We start from the raw sequence: 6,000 nt of genomic DNA, 5'->3' as shown, positions 1-6,000 counted from the left end.
CAGGGAAGGGAGAGAATGAGAGAAAGAGACATTCAGACAGAGAGAGAGATAGAGAGAGAGAGAGAGAGATAGAGAGAGAGAGAGAGAGAGAGAGAGAGAGAGAGAGAGAGAGAGAGAGAGAGAGAGAGAGAGAGAGAGAGAGAGAGAGAGAGAGAGAGAGAGAGAGAGAGAGGAAGAAAGAGTGAGACATGCTAGAAGACAGACAGACAGAAAGAGAGGAAATGAGAGAGGAAGGGAGGGAGAGACGGAGAGAAAGAAAGAGTGAGACAGGATAGAAGAGAGACAGACAGACAGACAGATAGACAGACATACGAACAGACAGACAGACGGACAGACAGACAGACGGACAGACAGACGAACAGACAGACAGAAAGAGAGGGAATGAGAGAGAGGAAGGGAGGCAGAGACGGAGAGAAAGAGTGACACGGGGCTGTCATCTGGGCTTACTCTGTTTAGCTGTGATTGCAGTATTACAGCACATAAGCATCAATGCAATGCAATGGGTCACAGGTCACTCCAGAGCTGAGCGACCAGACCACATTTATGGGAGCTGACGGCATTGAAGGTGGAGACTTGTTTTTTCAAAATTGTGTTCATTGTCATGGCCAATAGTCAATGTATTTATACATGCATTATAAATACAACAATTAGGTTGCTCAACACGTGGGATGTCCATTGGCAAGGCGTACCTCTAAGTGCTGACACCTCAAAGGCTCGATCTCCTCTGCTGACCATTTTTGAATTTATATAAATGTTTACACTACAGTTCAAATACAATATCATCTATTGCTCCATCTTTTTTCAGCTGTTTTAGCCAGAGAGAGGTATCGGTCCCAATTGGAGGAGTTCAAAGAGGAGTTCCACGAAATGCTGACCAATGAGGAACTTCAAGGGGGAGCGTCAGCCATGATAAAGATCTTCAATCAGCTGAAGGGGAATCCCTCCAAGCTGCTGTCAGCTCTACACACCTTCGGCCGCTCTGGTATCAGCCATGCATCAAAACGTGCACACGCGCTCAGGCGAGTCGCTAACCGTGCTGGGCCAAGCATAGCGGCTCAACCCACCTCTGTTGCCCGTCGTAAAATGAAGCTCGGGGGTCGACGCCGGCTCGCTGCGGGTAGGCCGAAGAAAAGTGTGGTGAGCACAGACCATCGCTATAGTTTCCCAACAGGAGTAAAGTCTGGAATGCACCACAGCCTGTCACAAGCAGTAGAGATGTGTCGTAGCAATCCGAAGTGACATTGACCACCAATATAGCATGTACATAAAGACCCAGTGCCTCATCCGGAGCTAACAGTGTATTGCACTATCACAGGACCTAGCATGTCCTACCATGCTCTGTAAATAACTTATGTACATATACCGATATGCATGCCCTACTTTGTTTACTTGTTTTATTACCGATATGCATGCCCTACTCTGTTTACTTGTTTTATTGCACAATGTCGTTCTATTGACAGGACCTAAATAACTTATGTACATATACCGATATGCATGCCCTACTCTGTTTACTTGTTTTATTGCACAATGTCGTTCTATTGACGGGACCTAAATAACTTATGTACATATACCGATATGCCCTACTCTGTTTACTTGTTTTATTGCACAATGTCGTTCTATTGGATTCTATTATATGTTATTACTATTGTATTATGCACATTGTTGCATAATCATTGTAAACTTGTATGCAAATAAACAACTTGTGACAAATAAAACTCTTGACTTGACCACCAGCCTCTCTCTCTTAAGGCATTAACTGGGTTAATTAATCTAAATGTTATATTGTAACTGTCTAGTTATTGATTGATTGATTGAATTGATTGAAAACTTTATTAACAGATTGCAGAATGGGTACAGTAGTACAGCTCAATACATACAATTGTTAAGGCCAGGGGATGCAGACCAGAGAAAGACTTTCGTCTTGTTTACATCAGGGTCCCCCATTTTCAATTCATCGTAACATATGACATACAGATTGTGAGGTTTTGCCCGCTGCTCACTACCTTTTCTCTGTCTTCTTTAAGCCTACTGTTAGGAATTCCCTATTCTCTGTCTTCTTTAAGCCTACTGTTAGGAATTCCCTACTCACTCTCTCTAGCCCCCACCCTCTCGTTCCTTACCCTTAGTGGCCACACCTGTTTGATATTCTATTATCTCTCGCACCTGTGGTGGCAGGCTAATTAGTCCCCCTGTGGGCTTTAAATACCAGGGCGCTTCCCCTCGTTTTGGCGTGGGGTCGTGTTGTATACTTGCCGAGTCATATTCTCTAAACATCTAGACTCTTTCGGGAGATCCTCTGTCTGCCTATGCTGTTCCATTCTCCGGCGTCGAGATGTCTGCTCCAGCCTTCGCCAGCTGTCGCCGTTGCCTGTGGGGGAGACTGGTCTGCGCTCCCTGTACTTCCACGGGAGGCACCCCAGCGTTCCACTGCAGACCCCCGCGCAGCTGTTCGTCCTGACGCACATCCAGACCAGCGCAGACGCTCTCCAGTCCTCAGCGCGCAACGCGCATCTTCCAAGGACGCTCGAGCTTGGCACGCTCTCCAGACCAGCGCGCAACGCGCATCTTCCAAGAACCCTCGAGCTTGGCACGCTCTCCAGACCAGCGCGCAACGCGCATCTTCCAAGGACGCTCGAGCTTGGCACGCTCTCCAGACCAGCGCGCAACGCGCATCTCCTAGACCTTCGAGCTTGGCACGTCCTCCGTACCAGCGCACTGACGCGCATCTTCCAGACCTTCGTGCTTGGCACACTCCTCCTCGCAGACGCACCCCGAGGTGTCTCTCTGTTCCGACGCGCACACCAAGGTGTGGCGCGCACTCTGTCCCTCGGCTCCGACAGCGGCTACCCGGTGGACGACATCCTCGCCACCGCCACTGTTCCGACGCGCACACCAAGGTGTGGCGCGCACTCTGTTCCTCGGCTCCGACAGCGGCTACCCGGTGGACGACATCCTCGCCACCGCCGTTGTTCCAGCACTCTGTTCCTCGGCTCCGACAGCGGCTACCCGGTGGACGACGCCCTCGCCACCGCCGCTGTTCCAGCGCTCTGTTCCTCGGCTCGGACAGCCAGCCACCCGGTGGCGATGCCCTCGCCCCGTTGCTGTCCCTGTACCTTTACGCATACGCCTGGGTGAGTTTTGATTGTGATGTCACTCACTCAGCGTAATGCCTCTTGCCCCCGTTCCCGCTGCTGTCCCTGTACCTTTACGCATACGCCTGGGTGAGTTTTGATTGTGATGTCACTCACTCAGCGTAATGCCCCTTGCCCCCTTCCCGCTGCGTTTCCTGTACCATTACGCATACGCCTGGGTGAGTTTAGATTGTGATGTCACTCTCCCAGCGTATTGCCTCTGTTTTTGGTTCTCACTTAGAATAGTATTTTTGGACTTTACATCTCCCCCTGTGTGTTTGTCACACGAAGATATTATTACTTTGTTCACTTTGTTATTTGGACTGTTCTGCACCTGCTCTGTTTTTTCCCTTTTGTGCATTAACTATCTCCTCTGTCCTGCAGAGCGGCCCAGATGATTTCCACCAGTCCTCCCAGTTCCTCCCTGTTCCCCAGCCCGCCTCCGCGGGCCTCAGTCCCCTCTGTTCCCTAGTTCTCCCCTTTCTAGTTCCACCTAGTTCCTGTTCCCTAGTTCTCCCCTTTCTAGTTCCACCTAGTTCCTGTTCCCTAGTTCTCCCCTTTCTAGTTCCACCTAGTTCCTGTTCCCTAGTTCTCCCCTTTCTAGTTCCACCTAGTTCCTGGTCCCAAGTTCTCCCCTTCTAGTTCCACCTAGTTCCTTGTCCCTAGTTCCCCTAGTCCCCGTTTCTCCTGTTCCCTAGCTCTCCTAGTCCCTAGTCCTCTCTCCCTAGTTCTCCTTGTCCCTGGTTTACCTAGTCTCTAGTTCCTCTGTCCCAAGGCGTTCCCTTAACCTTCCCTTAGGCGTTCCCTTACTTTCCCTTAGTGTTCCTTTTTCCTGCCCGCCTCTTAAAGGCACCTTTCCTTCCCCTCATATTATATTCCTGTATTTGTGATTCTCCCTTAAAGGGACAGTGCCCTTTTCCCTGTATTTCCCTGTTGTTCAATAAATATCTGTTTCTTGGCAAACCATCATACCTGTCTTGTGTTGTGCGATTGGGGTCGGTTACAAACCATAACACAGATAGACAGTACAGTTAGGCATTAACTGTGTTAATCTAAATGTTACATTCTAACTGTCTAAAGCATTAACTGGGTTAATCTAAATGTTACATTGTAACTGTCTAAAGCATTACCTGGGTTAATCTAAATGTTACATTGTACAGTAAGTGGGGAGTGTAAACAAGTTGAACGCTGGCTGTGTTGTGAAATGTGCATAACGTTATGAATAAACCGCGAAGTCACGCGAAATAACGTTATATGCGAAGCTATACAAACCAATTACATAATCCTATCCAACATATGTGTAAAGGCACACACAACATATTCCAGTTAACGGTATATTTTTTTAATGATTCGTTATGGCGTAATCAATACTTCCATGTGTATAAATTGCGTTCGAGACCTCCATGTTTTGGGGCTATTCATCAGAAAACTGGGATCCGGGATTCGGAGAGGGGCCAATCAGAGAGGGGCTTCGCTCAACCAATCAGAGAGGGGTCTGCAGAAATGGCCTCAACCAATCAGAGAGGGGTCTGCAGAAATGTCCTCAACCAATCAGAGAGGGGTCTGCAGAAATGCGGCTACGAATTGTAGAGACGCACACACGAATCCCCGCCGGGGAAAACAGTGGAATATTTGTCTCAAAATTCTGTCCGTAACTTTTAATTCTGTCCGTAACTTTTAGAATTCCGTACGTAAATATAAACAAATCAAGCGTGTTTTTATGATTTATGAAACACAAATTGAGAGGTGTGTTTGTGTGGATCGTTTTTATGATTGTGGAATCTACTTCTGCGTTTGTTTATTTTTGATGGACCTCTAAGAAGAAGAAGCGTCACACACGAATCCCCACAGGGAAAACAGCGAAATATTTGTCTCAAAATTCCGTACGTAACTCCAAGTTGATCAAGTGTGTCCTTATAATTCCGTACGTAAATCTAAGCAGATCAAGCTGTTTTTAGAATTCCGTACGTAAATATAAACAAATCAAGCGTGTTTTTATGATTTATGAAACAAAAAATGAGAGGTATGTTTGTGTGGATCGTTTTTATGATTGTGTGGATAGTTTTTACGATTGTGGATTCTACTTTACGATTGTGGATTCTACTTTTGCGTTTGTTTATTTTTGATAGAAATTTACCCCCATAGGATACCCCCCATTATTCCTCGTTCTATTTGTATTCTTACAGAATGGACAAACATCTCATCTGCAAAATAATCTCCAAGTTTGACTTTCTTCATGTTTTTTTTGTTGTTTGCAGGAACTTTCTAATCTGTTGGTCGGACTGTATATATTTTTCTCATAGACTCACTTTCTTCATAACTTGTCTCTTCAACATTCTCCTCCTCCCCCTCATCCATGCTAGACCAACACGCTCCTTCCACCTCCTGCTACCTGCTGACTCTCTTTGACCACACTTCTGTTAGCTTGAGATCCACTATTGGCACTTTTTCTTTTCTTTTCAACTGATTCAGGTACATTTTCCTCCACGACATCACTGTCTCTCACCATGTTATCCACTGTCTGGCTGTTTACATCATTTATCACATTCGGCTCTTCTACTATTTCACTGTTGTACCATTTTCCTTCTGACTGACAGTGGCTTCACTCTCTTCCTCTCCTATGCCACTCTGACGTGTTACTTGGGGGTGCCAAACAACCACTCTCTTCCTCTCCTATGACACCCTGACGTGTTACTTGGGGGTGCCAAACAACCACTCTCTTCCTCTCTTACTGTATGTCACTCTGAGGTGTTGGGGGTGCCAAACAACATTTGTTCTCTCCCATTCCGTCACCACTGGTTGAGGGGGCAATTTGAAAACCAAATTAAGCTCTTCTCCACTATTATTAACACATTCGTGGCCAACCACG

At 46.8% G+C, this 6,000-nt stretch overlaps 1 protein-coding gene across 1 annotated transcript in view; it reads right to left on the bottom strand.

Moving 5' to 3' along the window:
* Positions 1-6,000, bottom strand: part of rinl (Ras and Rab interactor-like) — a gene marked incomplete at its 5' end in the record, with an annotated part of 63,000 nt that overhangs the window by 26,456 nt on the left and 30,544 nt on the right. The window lies entirely within an intron of this gene.

The sequence above is a fragment of the Notolepis coatsorum genome (assembly GCF_963971535.1).
Source record: "Notolepis coatsorum genome assembly, chromosome: 1".
Lineage (NCBI taxonomy): Eukaryota > Metazoa > Chordata > Actinopteri > Aulopiformes > Paralepididae > Notolepis > Notolepis coatsorum.
Note: the sequence above shows the minus strand (reverse complement) of the source record. Positions and strands in the feature narration are given on the sequence as shown.